The sequence below is a fragment of the Olea europaea genome, unplaced genomic scaffold, assembly GCF_002742605.1.
Source record: "Olea europaea var. sylvestris unplaced genomic scaffold, O_europaea_v1 scaffold941, whole genome shotgun sequence".
NCBI classification, from domain to species: domain Eukaryota; kingdom Viridiplantae; phylum Streptophyta; class Magnoliopsida; order Lamiales; family Oleaceae; genus Olea; species Olea europaea.
In genome coordinates this window covers 115,323-137,029 of record NW_019267904.1, presented here as the reverse complement: position 1 = coordinate 137,029, position 21,707 = coordinate 115,323, and positions in this window count along the sequence as shown.

Genomic DNA, 21,707 nt, shown 5'->3' with positions numbered 1-21,707 from the left:
CTTGGGAACCCAATTGATGTCAGTTGAGGAAGGAAGCATTAAGTCTAGCGAAAGATAATAAACAAAGGCGTTGCCTGGGAGGCAACCCAAGGAGAGTTCGCTTCTTTATCTTTTTTATATTCATATGTTTGGTTAATATTATCATTTTCTTTGTGTTTTACCTTACATTGGGAACAATGTAAGTTTTAAGTGTGGTGGAGGAAATTTAGGTTGAGTCTAAAATTTTCAATTCGCATATTTTTTTTTTGGTTTATTTTAGACTTTTTGATAATACTTCGACATAAGATGGAGAAAACAAAGTGGTTTTGAATAATTTTGGTTGTGTATGCTATTTTCTAGATTCAATTAAGCTTCTGAGGAATTCATAACATGATTGAATAAATAATCCCCCGACTTAGAGTTAATTAGTGTGGTTATTTTCTTTGAGGATGGTAGTAACTACATTTCATAGACAAAAAAGCCAGTGAGATTTTAAGCTTTTAGACTGACACATCAATATCAGTCTTACTATTTTTCTTTCATGAGTGATACTCTTCCATGGACTTGTTTCTCTAGAACTTGCCTTGATTCTCTTTGAGATCACATTGATACATGCATGCATGAATATGATTAAGGCCATCTTTGTTGCATAAGTTAGCCACCTTAACCAAATAGCCTACCCTGTAATTAATTTTTCCCTTGTTGAACCCCTTTGAGCTTTATAGCCTTTTCTTTTTTGAATCCATGTTACCAGCTTCAAATCTGGTAAAACAATATCTTTACCCAAGCCGTAAAGCTAGTGGAGTGTTGGTCTTCATTTTGATACATATGAGAGTGCGAAAAAAATAAGTGTGTGAGTGTATGAATCTATGGTAGGACTACGATTGGTGTAATGGAACATATTATTCAATTTCAATTCATAAGTTCCATTATTAGTGCAATATTTTGAGTTGAGAAAAAAAGAGGGGTTAAAAAAAAAAAGAAAAAAAAAAGTGATGGAAGAAATGATCTTCAATGTTCCAAAATTATTCTATGTTCGTAATTCCTCCTAGTATCACAAGAAAATGAATGGGTTGTGTGAAATAGATGCAAAGAAGTTGTAAATGGAGAGGTTTGATCTTACATGCTTTATATATACATTTGAACTGAGTTAATTCATCTTTACTTCACTAGTTCAATGGCTTTTGAGTTACTTACACAAATACTTCCCACCTGGACCCTAAGTCACGTTACAACCCATAGAAAAGACCTTATGATTTGTGTAATGCATGTGATCTAATTGGTTGTGAATAAGAAGATATGTAAGCATATGGTAGATCATGTCCATTAGAATGAACTTGAGCGAATCACATATACCTTAAACACATGAGAGTTGAGTGCTTACATTTTGTGAGGGTTTACAAGTTTGGTTTACTCCATCTTTATATGAGAATATTTACTAATTGATTATAAGTTGTGTGAGAAGGTTTATAATGATGTGTTATGTGTTTTAAAGAGTTTGATTATTCCTTGTTGATTGCATTACAATTTTGATATTTTTGGGAAAAATAAAATTTGAGTTTACTCAAGGACGAGTAAAAGCTAAGTGTGGGGGATTTTGATAAGACATAAAATGTCGTATTTTACATCCATTAATACTTGCATTTTTATGATTAATTAAAGCCTCAATGTACTTAGTACCCTTATATTTTGGTTTAGGTTGTAAATGGATGGAAAATATGGATTTGGAAGACAGGAACCAAAAACGTACGAAAATGAAGGAATTCCTAAGTTTGGGGACTAGAGTGTAAACATCCAATAGTTGATTCGGATCACAAAACGATGATTGAAGATCATATGACATCATATGGATGCAATTGGAGGTCAAAGGAATGAAATAATGTTGAAACATTTTCACAAATCAAATTCCAGTCGAAGAAGTTATGCACCGAATTTTTAGCCTCAATTTGAGAGCCATTTTTCGAGTAGCAAACAATCAAATTGGAAAATTTGTATTTCAAAAAGAATTGTAGTTCATTAAATAATCTTTCCAAAGCACTTAAATCACCTCAATCGGAGTTCGGAAAAGAAAGTTATGATCAAATTATCGAGAGCTATCCAGGGACGACGCGTGTAACATGGTGTGCGCGCACGGGCAAACAATGGCATGCGTGAAGCACTTCTTTTTCTCCAACCCGAGAGCAAAGTCATCCAATGGTGCACGCGGCAATGAAAGGACCATCCAAACTTTGGAAGACATGCTGAGAACATTTGTTTTGGATCTAGGAGGTAATTGGGAGTCATACTACCTCTAGTAGAGTTCGCTTATAATAACAGTTTTCAAGCAACTATTAGAATGGCATCATATGAAGCTCTCTATCTTAGAAGATGTAGATCCCCTGTTCATTGGGATAAAGTCGGAGAGAAGAGAGTTTTAGGACCAAAAATAGTTGAAAGGATAGTCAAGGTAATCGATAAGATCCGTGCAAGAATAATGGCAGCACATGATCGACAAAAGAGCTATGCAGATACAAGGAGGAAGGATTTAGAAATCCAAGTTGGGGATAAAGTGTTTCTGAAAGTGGCACTGATGAAAGGTGTACTTAGATTTGGAAAGAAAGGCAAGCTACGACCCCGGTATATCAGACCTTTCGAGATACTTGATAGAGTCCGAAATGTGGCTTACCGACTAGCTTTGCCACCTGAATTATCGGCAATGCACAATGTGTTCCATATATCGATGATAAAGAAGTATATACATGATCCTAATCATGTAGTGAGTTAACAAACCTTGGAGGTACAGAAAAATTTGTCGTACGAGGAACCACCGATCAAGATATTGGATTGAAAAATGCATAAACTAAGGAATAAAGAGATTCAGTTGGTTAAGATACAGTGGAATCATCACGGCGTAAAAGAAGCCACTCGGGAAAAAGAAGAAGAAGCCAAAGACAAGTATCCAACACTATTCACCCAATCAGAAGGTAAATTTCAAGGACGAAATTTTAATTAAGGTGTGGGGTTTGTAGAACCCCAAATAATTCTAGATACCTTAGTGGCATTAAGACATGAATATTGGATGACTAAAGTATACTTCAGATTTTTAGTCTCATTTGAGACCCATTTTTGACATAGGAAACATTCGATTTGGAAAATGATATCTAAATAAAAGTTGTAGCTCTTTGAGTTAACTTTCCAACGCACTTTGAATTACCTCAATCGGATATCGGGAGAAGAAGTTATGATAGAAACACTGAAAGCTGTGCAGTGTCAACCAAACTACAATCGGTCGACCGAAACTGCCTGAAATGAAAATTCTCGTTTTTCTCTAGAATTTAAATATTCATTTTCATCAATTATTTTCTCAAAGGGCCACCCACGTTTTTGGCAATAAAAACCCCACTAAATTGAAACATTAAACCTCAAACTTAAATGGCACCCATGTTTTCTCTCTTAAATGAAATTTGAGCCTTCATTTGCTTTAAGTTATGGGATATTTACCTATAAATAGAGACATCATTTCACTCATTTTTTCTCACACCAAAAGCAAGAGCTTTTACATACTAAAGAAAGAGTTTCCAAGAGAGAAAAAGAGAGGGAAGAAAACTATTTTTCCTGGAAGTTTAAGAAGTGTTTTCAAGCATCAATTCTAAACGGTTTTCAAACATCCAAGGAGTGCATTTCTTTCAACGTCCAAGTTTCATCGAAGTTTTCAATTGAAGTTTTCAAAGTTTCAAAAGTATCAATCACGGTAGGTAGAGGTGCAATGTGTTTAACCATGTTAAATTATATGTTTCGATTCATGTTAATGTTTGTATGTCAAATGGTACTCCGGTACGACATATCCCTCTATGTTAATAGTTGTATGTCAAATGGTACTCTGGTATGGCATACCCCTCTATGTTGAAGAAATGTTCGTATGTCAAATGGTGCCCTCGGGTACGACATATCCCTTCATGTCAAATGGTGCCTCCGGGTACGGCATGTATGAAAAGTTATAAAGTTAATATTTTGAAATGTATAGCTTGATCACGAATGTATATACGACACCTATTGAGTTTTTCAACTCACGGGTTTAATCTCATCTCTACAGATTGAAGGAATTCTACCTCGGGCATGGATGGAGGAGAAGATGGAGAGTGATGGAACGAGCCCATGGAAATCTGGTGAATAAGTGATTTGGATTTATTTTTATGAAATATTTTTCAATGTTATTTCTTTAAAGTTTTGAATAACGCAGAATGCGAGAACAAGTTATGTTTTCTTCAAATAAATTACATTTTGTTATCTTGAAAAATGATTCAGTGTTTTTGTTTAAAGTATTTGAAGTATTGTTATTTAAATTATTATCCGAAGATGTAAGCTTCCGCTAAAATATATACACTTGTTACTAAACCACCGGTTAAACTAAGTAAAGTAAGTAGCGTTTCGGTCCACTAGAGGCCGGGGTGTTACAACTTGGCTTGTGTTATCTAGTTAATTGATTTCTCTAATTCGGAAAGCAATTATTAAATTAAATTCTCATGCTTGTCTAGGATTGTTTGGTAATGAGGATTAATTAGATCGCTTGTTTCTAATTAATTAAAAGTAAGGAGAAATAGGAAATTGTTTCTGGGAAATTATTTTCCCACGATGAATACTAAAAGTATGAATTAATAATTATTTGTGGATCAATGATCAATTGCAAATCTCCAACGGTGGATGTTGACTTAGACCATGGTTCGTTCTATTGATTTCATTTAATTTGATAATTTGCATTTACATTAATTGCTATTTTTAATAATTGTTTGTTTCAAAATCAAAAACCCCCTTTTAGTTAATTTAGCATAAAAGATAGACCAAACACTCTTCATGGGATCTAGCATTACTTCCACTGCCACATTTATTTTGTAGAGTATAGGTTTTAATTTGGAGTGCTTGCGACAGCATGCACCATGTCACCACACTTTAGCTCATGAGATTAGACACTTACTTCAAAAGTAAGAAATGCTATACGTGATGTACCCGTAATAACGATATCCGTATCTCGTTATTACTTGTGAACACAGATGTTTAAGATTTAGTCATCTGTAATTTGTATCTCATAATCACAATTCCCTGTGATTAACAATTCACTAAAACTTAAATCTACGGACTCTATTATTTAATATCATTTATTAGAATAATGATTCAAGTAAATAATAGACCTTCCAAAAATTGATGCATTAAACATATTAAAAGTGTTTTCAACCTAAATTGATTGGATCTAAGGCATAACACTTATAAATAAGGCTTGGGAACAATAGTGTATACAATTGCAAAGCCACTTAGTCGATCTATTGGGATTGGTGTTTTGCTACTTCTTTTAGAGAGCCATCTACACATTCTGCAGAGGATGGCAAGCTCATCTAGCTAGTGAGGTGGGTTCCACCTTATGTTTTTTACAACTGAACTGACAGAGTTTTTGATGTGGAGCTTTACTGGTGTCCAAACACCGAGGCTGAAATGGAGCAATTGTTTCACATAGCGATGATTTTTGTTGTAAGTGCTCCAGAGAGAAGACCTAAAAATGTCTATAGTAAATGATGTAACTCCTTATGATTTTTCATCAGTATCGACTAAAGGACTAAACCAAAGTTAATACCTTAACAAAATGACTCAACCTTAAAACTATTTTGGCCATTGGAAGTAGCCTAATTTATTTAGTGTTCTCATGGTTCACTTCTCTACCTCTCGAACGACTTTTAGGTTATGGCCCACTTGGTGCTATATTTGACCCACTTACCTGAATTAGGCTTGGTTCATTATTATTTTCTATTGACTTTTACTCTAATGGTTAAGCATATATGCTGCTTTTAGTATGTGTTAGTGTGTGTTATATGCTTCTTCCTTTGATAGCAAACAAAGGCTGCCTTCTCTGTGATTTTGAGCCTTTCACTTTTCTCCTTAGTTCTTAGCCTTCGTGGCTGCTAAACACACTATTATCATATGTTCTTCGTGGGCAAGCTAAAAGCAACCGAAGTAGAGATTATCTGAAAGTTATGGGTTGGTTCTTCATAGTGGTGTTGATTTATTGGGTATTTACTGAGCTCAAAAACGGCCTTGATTATCTTCCATTTTGCATAACATCTAGTATCAGAGCCTGTAGTAGGTTTTTCAAATCAAAAAATTGAACAAAGATTGATTTTTTCTTTAATCAACCAGACACAGACTCAATAGGTAGTGGTGCTCTTCCTAATGTGGTGCTTGGTGACGGTGGTGACTGAATGTGGCAGCAACGCGTGGCTGGAATTTTGGAGAAGTTTTCTTTAGACATGTTGCTCGTAATAATTCTTTGAAGTATTGTTATCATTAATTTCGTGTTTTAGGTTATATAAAAAATTTTGGACTATTTTTTGACCTTGGATGCTCGTTCAGCGATAAATGGTTAATCGCATTGATACATTTGCTGAATCTTTGGGGTGAACAATGGTGGCCTTAAAGTGGTAGATTCACATTTCTCAATTTTACGGACCTTTAGATGTGTTGGCTCTAGTAAATTGGCTTATTTCATTTAATTTTTAGCAATAGTGCATTATCGTACGGGGTGAAAATAGAGATGGGGTTATCGTAGAGGTAATCATTGCCTATGCTAGAAATTAGAAACTACTTGCTTTTAATTGTTACATGATTAAACTATTCATTTGATAAAATCAGCTTATTATTTCTGTCATATACTGTGTGTGAAACTGCTTGGTTGACATATCTCTTATTGCATCGTTGATTCCTTTAAAATACCTAGACCTTACTTGTTCGAATATTCTCTTGATCAAAGATTAAGAATCTTATGAAACTCTGGGAATCTAGAACGATCTATATTGTTTACAACCCTAGGTCTACTTATGTGGTTTAATTGTGATTCTGTGCATTTCTGATTGATTTGTAAAAAGGGAAAGAAATGGCAACTCACAATTTTGATTTGGTAATTTTTAATGGAAAATGTGATTTTTCAATCTGGCAACAAAAAAGAGGTATTTTGGTTCAACAATAGGTTTAAAAGCCATTGCTGGCGATATTTTTTGGTGATTTTTCAAAAGAACGAAAAGAAGAAGTCGGTGACCTAGTTTATACTTCAATCATTTTACACTTGTCTGATGTCGTTTTAAAAAAAGTGTGTAAATTTAAAATCACTAAAAAATTTTGAAAAAAAAAAATTAGAAGACTTGTATTTGCTCAAATCTATACTTACAAGCTTTATTTGAGCATTTTTTTTTCAAATTTAAAATGGATCCTTCAAAGAATCTTGAGACAATTTAGATATATTTAATAAATTTGTTCAAGATATTGTTAACTATAAAAAGTGATTATTGGAGACTTATAAGGTTATAATTTTTTTCTTAATTCCATTCCTGATACTTATAAGGAAGTTAAGAATGTGATTAAATATTCTAGGGACATTTTGATGCCTGAAATTGTCATTGACTCACTTAGATAAGAAATGAGGTGGGATTCACATGATGAGGGGTAGAACTCAATTTAGGCAAAATGATAACAGGGTTATTAGATTAGGTATTTTCCTTCTTCGATTTGACTGTCTTAGCCATCTTGGATGATCTTGTAAAGCCTCATTTAGACATTCTCTTAGTGCCCTTAGAGGAATCAATGGCCAAGACTTGCGCACTATATACTTTGATGTTAGGTTTAATCATGTTAAGCATGTTTAGCAACTCAGTAAGTGTGTACTCAAAGTTTATTCATGTCAAAATTCATAATTAACTATAAATTTCCCCCTGGCAGATATTGTAGAACCAAGTCAATACTTTATTTGTGGTCCATGACTGAACTCAATTGATACAATTTCTGAATGTAGTCAACATCTTTAGTACATGAGCACTAATTGAAGGCCATTATGCACTGATATAGTTACTAGGAAATCTCGTATTTTCCACACATGATTGTTCATCATCCAGCTCCTTGAGAAGAAAAATCATTTGTAAGCCTCTGTAGCTTTCTTGTTGCTTTTGTAACTAAGGTAACATAACTGCAAACATCATACATTGCAATATTATCATCATCACTGTGTTTATTGTAGTAGCAAGATCTTCGTTAATTGAGTCATCAACGGATGTCTCTGAAGAGGGCTATTCAAGGACAACCAATTTTCTCATGTCTGAGAACAAGTCTCTTATTGCAACGTTAATCAAGAACAATTTGGCTTGGTTGTTGGTATTCAGAATGTCTCTCAAATTCATCCAGTTATTCATAATTCAATAAACGTAAATAATGAAAAGCAAAAAAAAAAAAAGAAGAACATATAAAATGCATAAATTAGATTAACTTAATCTTTCATTAAATTAATTATGTTCCCACTGTTTAATTCAAATTTATGATAATCTTACATAAATTAATGGAATTCATCATTTCTAGTAGGCTGGATCCTATTTGTTATATTAAGACCTTGAGTGTACTCAACAAACCTTAATAAAACATTTGGATAGATACTATTATCAATGGCATCTCCATACAACTTTTACATTAGTAAGTTGACAACTATTTGTTTTCACATATCTTATTACACATCCCTAGAGTTTATCTCAATGAGTGTTTTTAACAAAAGATAAATTTTAGTTAGTCAAACATATCATTCAGAAATATCTAATATTTCATAGTGTCAAATATATCCATAATAGACTAGTTCTGAGTGTACACCACAAGTTGAGATTGATTGACTAGTCTAATTTTTCACTATAATGATGGAAGAAGAATAATAAATCAGACTTAATATTTTAGAGAGGGATTTATTACGCAAAGGTGTCATCAAAATAACTCTATATATTTTATTATACATCTAACATGCAAATAAACATAAATATAATAGTGTGGATAATTATAGACTTTATACTATCTAGCCTTCCCAAGCCAAAAAAGAGACTAGTTGGTTAGTTCCTAGGGGGTACAGCATTGACTCATGCAATGCACCATCTCAATGGTCTTCTCCTATTTTTGTATCTTAAATTAATCCAATTGCAACATGAAACCTATACTAGTTGGAACGTAAGCCTAAAAGAATTGGGCATATAGGTCCATCATAATAATAACAGACTCGTATATTCAAAATAAATAGAGCTCGTAGGCCCATAAAGCAATAAAAATAAAATTAAGAATTCAACACACATTATCGAATCCATAATCATCCAATATATATATATATATAATCAATTATTTAATTAGACGGTTTTATTTAATTAGAATATAATTTTGATTAAACACCGATTTAGAGTTCAATTCTAACTTCACAATTATTTGGCGAATAATTTAAGTAAAATAAAATTTAATTAAATACCAAATTGAAGACAAACTCTAATTCCAAAGTTATAAGGCGGAGCTATTTAATTAAAATCAAATCCTAGTCAAATTCCAGATTATAGTACAACTCTAATTTCGTAAAGAATTTTAGGACGGGACACTTTAATTAATATCAAATTCTAATTAAATATTAAATTAAAGTCCAACTCTAATTCAAAGAATATATTAGGGTAAGATAATTTAATTAAAATCTAATTCTAATTAAAAATAAGTTACAGTCCAACTCATTATCTAACTAAATTAACATTTTAATTAAGGAAAAAACTCCCAAATAAAATAAGATTAAATTTAGGGCCAAAATTTAATATTTAAGTTCAAATCTAAATTTAATGATAATATAAAAAGTCATCAGTTTTAAGTAAAACGGGTCAAAATTGTAAATTTAAGGTCAAACGTTTTAAAATCGAATTTAAAACTTTTTAAAAATTATATTTAAAACCCTTTTGAAAATTTGCATTCTAACAGAATTTAAAATTATAAACAAAGGCCTTGTAATTTCAAAAATTAAAAACATGCCCTTTATTTCAAAATTATAAATTAACCCTTGAATTCATATGGAGGTAGGGGCTGCAATTTCTCAAATTGCAATAGAGGCTCTCGCCTCCAATCAAACTGCGAACAACAGGCGACACTGCTCATTCTTATAGTCGCGACGGACATCACCACAACCAGCAGCCACACTGCTCATTCTTGTACCTGCAATTGATGCCATACAATGAGCAGCAGCATCCAATGTCGCTGCAGTGCTTACATAGCAACAACCTACTGGGCGCTGCAATGTGCTCAGTGACGAGTGTTGTCATGTGCGAACACTGCATTCAATGTTCCTTTTGGTTAATATGAATGAAATATTATGCCATTTGGTCTAAAAAATGCTCCCTCAAAATTTCAAAAAATTATGAATGGTAATCTTGAGTCCTTATCCAAATTTCGCTATTGTTTACAATAATGATGTTCTAATTTATTTAGAATGTTTTGAGCAACATTTTAAACATATCAATACATTAATTCATGTTATTAAAAGAAACGAATTAGCAGTTTCTGCTAAAAAAGTTGTTCATTGTCGAACAAGCATCAGGTTCCTACAACACAATATTCACTTAGGAATCATTACTCCCATTCAAAGAAGTCTAGATTTTACCAACATATTTTCTATGAAATCTTAGATAAATCAAGCATATAAAATTCTTAGGTTGTGTAAATTACGAGACTTTTTAAAAAAAATAAGGCTGATAGGTGCCCCTCTTTTCAAACGACTACAAAAGCATACTGTATCATGTAGTTACAAGCATACTTCAGTTGTACGGAAAAGGTCAAGAAGCTATCAAAAGCATTCCATGTCTTTTAATAATAGGCCCACTTGCATCCATTATTGTTGATACAAGTGAGTCAGACATTAGCTATGGTAGGGTACTAAAACAGATTCCAAAATCGTCAAATCTGTTAAGGGATAGAATCCCAAATCGAATAAAGATAAAAATATAGACCAACTTATAAGGTCATGGGCTACTCCTCTTAACAAAGTTGACAGTTTAATATGGAACATCAAGTCTTATCATGGTATCAAAGCCCATTAAGTTTCAACAAGCGATTCAATCCGATTAAAACTCAATAAATGAGCATACGAATTTCTAGATTGAACTGTTCAAACGAGCCACCATCTTGCAGGGACATATTAAGGGATAAAATCTTACATCGAATAAAGATAAAAATATAGACCAACCTATAAAGTCTTGAGCTACTCCTCTTAAGAAGGTTAACCTTTTAAGATGGAACTCCAAATCTTAACAAAATCTAGAGCAGTTGGTTAGGCTTTAGAGTAGAATGTGGACTGGCCCTAAAAGAAATTACTCAACCATCCAAAAAAAAAAAAAATTATCTATTGTTTTACGTGTTTATAATTTTCATAATGATTTAATCAATAAGGACTTTATTTTCAAAATAGATTGTAAAGCCTGACAAGACGTTTTGAAAAAAAAGGCATAAAATACTTTGTTTCAAAACGAATTTTCGCAAGATGGCAAGCCATCTTATCATGTTTTGATTTCAAAATTCTATATATACAAGGTAAATCAAACTATCTTATAGATTTCTTAACAAGAGTGTTTCTGCAACAAAAAACTTCCTGGGTGAAGTATTGGTGAAAATACTCAAAATGGATTTCTCCTCCTCCTCAAAGAAAAATAAGAAAAGGACTTCATTATCTTTACTCTCAATAGAAGATTATATTGAAAACTCTCATGGATCTTCCTGTACTTCTCAAAAAACTACACTTGCTTCAAAATATCCTTTCCAAAATATCTTTCAAAGCAAAAAGATTCCCGAGGAAGCAAAACCATCAAATTCCAAAAAAGCCGTTTTAATCGGATGTGGAAAATTGCTAGTTATCACCCTTAAAAATCTTTTCATTATTTTACTAAAAACTTCAATATCCCGTTTTTGAAATGGAAGCATCATGGACCCATCAGTATTTATTAATCTTTCGTCTATTTATATTTTATCTGACAAATTTTGCTTTAGAAATATTTAACAAGTTAATATACCAGGCACATGCCTTTGCAAGTCGCATGTTGATCTCTCTTATTCCTCTAGTTATGTGAATATTTATTATTCTCATAGTTTACATTGTTACATAATTTGTCATGCGAATACAAATTCAAAAGAAATGTATTAAACAAGAAATCATAAACTCAAGTTCATGAACATTTGTGCGATTTATGCTCATTTAAGACAAAAGCAAAAATATAAACACTTGCATAGATCCATTACAGAAGAGGAGTAGAAGTACTCATGACCTTGTACTTTTCTGAATTTTAAAATCAGGAACAAAATTCTTCAAGAGAAAGGGATGGAAGAAATTGTTTCGGTAAGGAGTTATGTAGAGGTACGTCACTCACTAACAGTTATTAATTTTATTTATTTATTTATTTATTTATTTTGGGTAAACATTTAGTTAATTTTCTTTGAAATTCTGAAGAATCTGTGAGTACCAACTCAGCCATTGGCAGATTTGTCATGGGCCTTCTTCTAGTAAGCGAGAGGTATGACACCGAGTTTGCCAGTATTAATCCTTTCTCTCCATCGTCTTTCAAAACAATATATTTAAAGTAGTGCGGGTTGCAACGAAAGTTTTGTAAACATGAACACCGGCTGTTGAGACTTTGATAAGAAGCTCAATTGAATAGAGAGTTGGGCTGAACTCGTCTGTAGCGAATCCCAGGTAGTCATTGTCTAGTTATTTCATATGTCTAGACGTGATTGTGATTTACCTTAGTTGATGGATAAGGGCTCTCTCCAGCCTATCCTAAGGACTGTTATTCATTTTCTCCTAGGCCAGAGAAACATGTATCATCATATAGAACTCAATGCACTTGGTTGTCTTCCCATGTTATGTGACTTCGCTATTATTCCATCCCTTACCTTCCATATTTTCCATTTGGACGCCTAGTCTTTGTCCAATGGTTATGAGAATGGGCCTTAGTTTTGGTAGGTGATGTTTCACGCACATGCTTCTACCCAGAATATTCCAACCCATACGAGGTCCGAAATTTCATCGCATAATGGTAGATTGAGGTTGCTGCTCCGAGTTCATGGGACAAATGGTTTTCCAAGGATGGTATTGTAATTGGAGGGTTATCTACTACCACGAAGTCATTAAACATTCATACTTCTTGTTGAGCATTGAGTAATTCAAATATAATGTATACTAGCCTTTGCTTCCACTATATTTCCGGTGAATCCTTGTAGAGGTTTATCAAATAGCTTCAGATGTCATTATGCTATCTGCGTTCAGTCTGAAGTCCATAGGTGTAAAACAAGTCTACATGTAATTATAAAGACTGGTGGTGGGCAAGTATCTTAAAGACACTAACATATTTCTTATTTGTAGAAAAAAAATTAGTTTCTTGATAATAATTGTTGGGCAAATTGTTGTCAAACGACCTCCAGGCCATGATGTAAACTCTGTTTTAATTATCAATTGATTTTGTCCAATTGACTGAACAATTACCAACTCTTCATAATTATTCGACTCGACCCTAAAACCAATTTTGGGCCATTAGTAGTGATCTAATTTCATTAGAGTCTCTCCGGGCCCATTTCCTAACTCCTTGAACGGCGTATTACATTGCTCACTTAGAAAGGTCCTTTACGCTCTTTTGGGCTTGGTCCAATGTCACACCCTAGTTACTCGCTTCTTGAGAAGAAAAGAAAGCGCCTCTTTCTCTGTGATTGAGACTTCATTTGACTTCTATTCTTTTCTTGGCCTTAGTGGCTTCCTTTGTGGCTACAATAACATTTCCATTTACCTTTCTTCATGAGCATAGAAAGCAACCGGAGTTGTGGGTGTTTGAGCTTTGGTTTTGGTTTGGCGGTGGCGACGGTTTCTTGAGGTTATGGTTGGTTTTTTAGTGAACTGAGCCCGAAGTAACCTTGTAGTGGTCAAGTTATCTTTCTCACATCTGGTATCGGAGCGTTAGGATGGAAGATCCACAAAAATAGTGTGGGAGAAGCGATTTTTTTTTATCTATACCCGAATCTAAAATTTGTCAATTCCGACCAAACGAGACCTCCATTGGATGAACAAAGGCTAGACCCATAACTAGTAGGTAGAGGGGCCTTCGGTGGTGAGGCGCGTGGCAATAACATGTGGCGATTTCAACGACGGCATGTGGCTAGGCATTCTAGTGAGCTTTCTTTGGGTAGTTTTCTTATTTCGATCTCCTGAATATATTGACACTGTTTCTTTCTTTTTTAGGTTACACAGAAAATTTTAGAAGATTTTACCCTTGGACGCTTGACAAGTGATTGCTAGATAGTCGTGTTGGCACATCTGCTGAATGTTTAAGGTGAATAGTGGTGGCAGTAAAGCAACTGATTCGCATCTCTCGTAATTTATGGACTCAAATAGGTCCGATCTGGTAAATTGGCTAATCCCATTAAATTTCAGTATTAGCGCGTCACTATGTGGGGTGACAATATGATTTGGGTTACCGTGTGGAATAACCATTACTTGTACTATAAATTAAGATTACTGACTCTTAGTTATTACAATTAAGTTCTTATTTTGATAAATTAGCTTATTGTTTTTTATGATATAATTGCCACTATTGTAAGTGAAATCCTTTTTTTATTGGACATACTTATTTGTTTCTTTGTCAATTCCATTGCGTTGTTAATTCCGTTTCAATACTTAGACCTTACCCATTTGAACATTCCCTTGATCTTAAATCGCGAGTTTTACAAAACTCTGGGAATCTAAAATGGAGTATATTATCTTTGACCCTAGGACTGCTTTGTATGGTTTGACTATGACTTTGTGCTTTTTGTTAGGTGTCTATTGTATTGGTAAGTTTTTAGGCAAAAGGATTAATACAAAAGAGTTGTAAAAGTCAATAAGTCCTTTAGATTTAGTAGTATAGTCATTGAAAGAGTCCAAGATGTCCAAGAAGATCACACGTGATCATTGGGATGCAATTAGAGGTCTAAAGGATAACAAAGAGCCGCACAAGTTTTGTTCCAAATTCTCAGTTGCAACTTACAATACATTTTTCACATAGTAAAATTGGAATTTGGACAATAAATTTAGCCCTTTGAGTTAGCTTTTCGATGTATTTTGAATCACCTTAATCAGATAACAGAAGAGAATGTTATGATGAAAATATTGACAACTACTCAGCTATTGCTCGCCTGTCGCTAGCTACTCGCTCAAGCGACATTTCTATCTGGCCAAACCCTAGGTCACAATTTGAAGAGTTTTACACGGCCCATGACACCTAATTGCCCCCATCTATAAATACCAGAGTTATTGACAAAAAATTGAGTGTTGCTCATTGTGCTTTCACATCTATAACACTTTCATATCATTGTTCAAGCGATCCAAGGCGCAATTCATTGGTGAATCCATCATTCTCATTCTTGTGATCCGACAACCAAATTTTGGAAAAACATCACATCTTTGTAGTCCAAAACACTAGCTTCCTTAATTCATTAAGGAAGGGACTCTCTTATTGGGGGATTGAGAGAGTTAAATTGAAGAGATATTCATCATAAGACTAAGAGGTCGTATGAGGTAGCAGATTGGGCTGTAGGAAGTAGATTAAGAAATCTAGTAGGAGGCTGGAGGTATCTAGAGTAGCAGGAGGTTTAGCAAGCTAAAGGTATCTACGACAGTAGATCATGAGATTGTGGTAGCGGGTCTTAGTGGATATAAGTGTTGAAATTGTTGTGTATTCCTTAAATTTTCTATAGTAGAGGTAATTGGCTCATGAAAAGTCTCGCCTAAAATGCTGTGATAACGCTTGAAACTTCACGGGACACTGTGATCACTAATTCAAATTTTAGTGTTACCAGTTTTATATTCTAAATTATTGATTAGTTCGATCTTACGTGCAAAATTGACTAATTAAAGCAAACAAGTCACTTTTAATTAGTTTCTAGATGATTAAGCTTACAATTCAATTAACCCTATGTTTGAATGCCATAGTTTGTAATAAATTGCTGGAAAGTAAAGAACTCAAAATTTGATGACGGAGAAATCCAATGTTGCAAAAAACTATGGGGTCAAGCCAGTTGCCTCCACTATAGACAGTTCATGGAATACACATCAATTCCAACACTTGTATTCACTAAGATCCACTGTCATAGTCTTACGATCTACTACCGTAGATACCTCTAGCCTGCTAAACCTCCCGTTCTACCTCATGCAACCTCCTTCTACCATAGATACCTCTAGTCTCCTACTAGATTTTCTTATGTATCTCCTGCAACCCAATCTATGATATGGCCTCCTAGTTTTATGCTAATTGTCTCTCCAAGTAGAAAACCCAGAACCACCTGTTCTTGTACTTGTAACTGTACTTCAATCCACATCTCTCAATCTCCTGATGAGAGAGTCCCTTCCTTAATGAATTAAGAAAGCCAGGTATTTTGGATTACAAAGATGTATGTTTTTCCGAAACTTTGTTGTCGGATTACAAGAATGAATATGATGGATTCACCAATGAATTGCGCCTTGGATCTCTTGAGTAATGTTATGAAAGTGTTATAGATGTAAAAGCACAATGAGCAACACTCAAATTTTCGTCCATGACTCTGGTACTTACAGACGGGGGGAAACAGGTGTCATAGGCCGTTTAAAACTCTTCAAATGTCACTTGAGCGAATTGCTAGCGACAGGTGAACGACAGCTAAGCAATCGTTAGTATTTTAATCATAAGTTCCTTTTTCGATATCCGATTGAGGTGATTCAAAATGCATTGAAAATCTAACTTAAAGGGATACAATTCTTCTAGAAATAGCCTTGTCCAAATTCTAATGGTTTCTAAGTGAAAAATGCCTTGTAAGTTGCAACCGAGAATTCGAAACATAACTTGTACGGCTCTTTGTTATCCTTTTGATTTCTAATTGCATTCCAATGATCATGTGTGATCTTCTTGGACGTCTTGGACTCTTTCAATGACTATACTACTAAATCTAGAAGACTTCTTGACTTTTACAACTCTTTTGTATTAATCCTTTTGTCTAAAGACTTGCCAATACTATATAAACCTAACATATTTTATATTTATTCGTAAAAAATGACAAATTACAACATTGATTTGGGGATTTTTAACAAAAAATGTGATTTTTCAATCTGGTAACAAAAAGTGGAAGGGTATTTTTGTCCATTAAAAGGTTTCAAAAACCATTGAAGGTAATTTTCTGCTAATTTTTCAAAAGAACAAATAGAAGAAGCTGATGAGTTCGTTTATACTTCAATCATTTTATACTTATCTGACGCTATTTTGAGAAAGGTGAGTAAAATGAAAACAACCAAAAAATACTTTGGAAAAAATTTGGAAGACACGTATAAGGAAGTTTGAAATGCGATTAAGTATGGTAAAGACACTTTGATACATAAAATATTCATTGACCCATTTAGAAGTAAGGAGATGGAAATTAGAGTTGAAAAACATGGTAAGAAAAGAGGTGAGATTCACATGATGCGGGGTAGAACTCAGTTTAGACAAAACAGCCATGATGGATACCAAAGTAGTGGCAAGTCAAGTGATAATGGAGGGAAAAATAAGGGCAAGAGTTGGTCTAGCTCAAAGTCTGGAACTAGGGTTAAGAAATGCTATAACTATGGAAACATGGGGCATTTCATTAAGGATTGTCGTTAAGATAAGGATAAGCAAAAGGTTAAAGAGAGAGATGCGATAAACATATTGTCTTCTACTTCCAATGTTGATGACGATAACGTTTATATGATTACAAGTCCAGTAGCTTGTATTGTTGAACTAAATCTAACTGTCAATTCCCGTATACATGAGTGGATACTTGATTTTGGTGCATCTTTTCATGTGACATTTGAAAATGATTGGTTTGAAAACTTGCATGAATCTAATGCTGGACATGTAATGCTGTGTGATAGTTTTGCCTACTCTATTATTGGAATTTGTGATATTAATATAAAGTTTAGCACTAACTTTGTGTATACCTTGAAAGATGTTAGATATGTTCCTGAACTGTCTAGGAATTTAATTTTAGTAGATAGACATGAAAAAGATGACTTCACCAATAAAATTGAAAACATAACATTAAAAATTATTAAGGGTGCACTAGTATCCATTAAGGGAACTAAGAAAAATGAAATTTATATCCGTACTGGAGAAGTTATTAGAGGTTTAAACTCTTCTATCTCTTCGGCCAAGATTGATCATACATTTATATGACATAATATGATTGCACATGTAGGCATTAACGAACTCAAGCTTCTTAATGAAAAATGTGCATTTGGTAACGACTATGTGTTCATTCTATGATTACCATCATAGAACTTTTCTCCAAAAGTATTCATAAAGCTAAATGCATGCTTGAATATGTGTATTCAGATCTATGGGGTCCTGCTAGTAATCCCACCTCGGGTGAAAATAGGTATTTTTTGTATATTATTGATGTTACCCAAGAAAGATGTAGGTTTATCTTCCAAAGGATAAATCCGACACTTTTCATAACTTTAATAACTAGAAAAGACAAGTTGAGAACCGAATTGGCAATAGGATTAAGTTCTTGAGAATAGATAATGACCTAGAGTTTTATAACACTGAATTTGATAATATGTGCAAAGAAAATGGAATAACAAGGTATATGACTATTCCTCACACTCTCCAGCAAAACGGGGTAGCAAAAAGGATGAATAAAATCATACTTGATAAAGTGAATTACATGATGTTAAGCTCTGGTGTCTCAAAGTCGTTTTAGGGTGAAGCTATTATGACTATTTGTTATTTGATTAATTTGACTCTGTCTATAGCATTGAATGGTGCTACTCTTCATGAAAAGTGGTCTAATAAACTAAGTGATTATTACTTAGAACTTTCAACTGTGCTACTTTTTTCCAATAGAGAGAGGGAAAGCTTGAACTGATAGCTAGAAAGTATTTTTTTTAAGGATACCCTGAGGGTGTTAAAAGTTACAAGTTATGAGATAGAAGCCAAAAGTGGGTTAAGATCATTGTAAATAGAGTGTCACATTTAATGAGGGTGAAATACCCTATCTTAAGAATGAACCTGAACATGTGAACGAAACAGAACAAAGTGAAGAGAGAAATTTGTTTAAGATGGAGTTAGAAAAACTTAGTACATTTGTTCCTACTACTACAAATGAGGTAGAGACTCAGGTTCAAGAATCTAAGGTGGAGAATAGATATGAAGTAGTGATAGAGAAGCATCCTAATAAAGAAAATTCCTTAGCAAACTAAAATTTAGTTAGGAATAGAGAGAGAAAACAAACGAGAGAGCCTAGGAGATTCAGATATGAATCTGAGTTAGCTTTTGCTCATGCTAGTTATGAGGAGCTAGTTGATAGAGAGCCAAAAAATTTTTAGGAGGCGACGAAGAGTGAACAACCTGAAGAGTGGTTTAAGGCAATAATAGGGGAGATAAGTTTCTTAGAGAATAAATCTACCATCGATTGTAAGTAGGTCTTTAAGGTTAAAGATGGTACAAGTGCTTTTGAATCCTTAAGGTTTAAAGCCAGGTTAGCAGTTAAAGATTACACACAGAAAGAGGGCATTAATTATAATGAGATTTTGAGCTGATTGTTAAGTGCACTACTATTAAGGGTCGTACTTGCACTGGTTGCACATTTTGGTTGGAAACTTGAACAATTTGATGTAAAAACTACATTTTTACATGGTGAACTTGATTAGCAAATCTTTATGAATCAATCAAAAGATTTTAAAGACAAATTAAAATCCGATCATGTATGTTTCCTTAAAAGGTCTTTATATGGCTTAAAACAATCACCTAGATAGTCGAATAAAAGATTTGACTCTTTTATACTCATGATCATTACATGTATTTTCAACATAAAAATGCTTATAATAATTGTGTGTTTTTATTGCTTTATGTGATGATATGCTTATGATTGGTTCATCACCTAAATGGATAAATAACATAAAAACAACGTTGAGTGACGAATTTGAAATGAAAGAACTAGGTAAAGCTAAGAGAATCTTGGGCATGGAAATTGATAGTGCTAGGTCAAATTCTATATTGTTTTTGCATTAGGCTCCTTATTTCTCAAGGATGCTAAAAAAATTTGATATGAATGATTGCAAACTTGTTACAGTATCTCCTTGGACGGCTTATTACATGGCCCAATTAGAAAGGTCCTTCACACTCTTTTGGGCTTGGCCCAATGTCGCACCATAATTCTACCCCTATATATTGGTCTCATTTGTACGATGCGTAGTGTGTGTTATTGTATTTTGAATTCCTCCCTTCTTAAGAAGAAAAACAGGTGTCTCCCTCTGTGATTGAGCCTTCCTTCTATTCCTCTTCTTCTCTTGGCCTTAGTGGCTACCTTTGTGGCTACAGTAACATCTCCATTCACCTTTGTTTGTGGGCAATAAAAAGCAAATAGAGTTGAGGGTGTTTGTGCTTTGGTTTCGGCTTGGCAGTGGCAGCGGTTTCTTGAGGTTTTGGTTGATCTTGGAGTGAATTGAGCTTGGAGCAATCTTTCGGTGGTCAACTTATCTTTCTCACAATAACATATGAGATATTTTCAAATTATTTAGTTAAGGTATTTTCAAACTTACAAGATTATTATTATTTTTTATTTTTAAACTTGGCCAAACAAGCACTAAGAAAGAATTTGTTTATACAGAAATTTAAAATTTGTTGTACGTTATTAATTAAATTAGATTAGATTGACTTAGTTCAATTTTTGAATTTTTATATACAAGACACATGTCATTTGGTTGAATTGGATGGCCAAATCTTAATTTTTAGTGGACTTTGCTCGTTGAGAGTATGCCCGCCACAATCTCTTAATGGTATTTCCAAAGCATATATGGGAAACAATAAACCCCTATATAGATTGCTTTATAGAGTGAATCTTATCCTTCAAAAATGCTCAGCTTGAATAACCTTAGATACTTTGACATTGATGCATTGGAATTATGTGGAATAGCATTCCAAAATACCTGGTGATTAACTAGAATACTAAGGATATAGCCGTCGCATATTTGTTGATTTGGTAGGATTAATAAATAGTTGGAAGATTTAACACACTCTTAGTTTTTTAAAAAACAAGTTATAAAATGTTTGAATAGGAAAAAACGAAGTATGAAGAAAATCTAAACATGCAATGTATATAGTTTCCCTTGAGTAACTTAATTAGCAAAAAGTTATAAAAACAAAATATAAAACTAAGAAAAAACAATTTAATAAGTAGTTGAGTCTATTTATATCATTCTCCACCCATTCAGTATTTGATTTTTGTTTTGTTACGCAATTCCAATGATCATATAGATGGCAAAGTGGAAAAAATAAATACAATATTTTATTTTAAACCCTAGCTTTTATGTGCTTAGGTTACTGTAGTTATTCAATATTGGAATGTTAAGAAATACATAAATATACAAATTTTCTTTTGTTGAGTTCCAACACACGGCAACAACCAGATGATGTGTGCAGATACGATCCATCTAATAAAAGTCATATGGATCCTGCAAACTGCAAGTTTCTTTGGAAGCATTTTGAATGCTTTTCCTTTGTCATCATATTTGTCAATACCTGCTTACTTGGCGCAACCCTAGGTTTAACTTTAGCAACCGGCCTCTATGTTTCGCATCCATTTCGACAGTCAGAGAACCTCTTCATCTCACCTACTCCATATAGAAGGGGAATTTCATTGATTAGTGATAGAGAGAAATTGTTACCCTTTGATCTCTCATACGGTAGATATTTCTTGGGTTCGCATCCTAGAGGATTATAAAGAAATTTGTGATGGGTGAGATGCATTTCAAATAGAAGTTATTATATCAGAAATAGTGTTTCTACCCATGGAGAACTAAAATTATGGTTTCTCCAAATTTGATATGCAAATGACCTCAAAGTGGACAATAAATTCAAGTCAAAGGCTTAGGCTTAGGCACA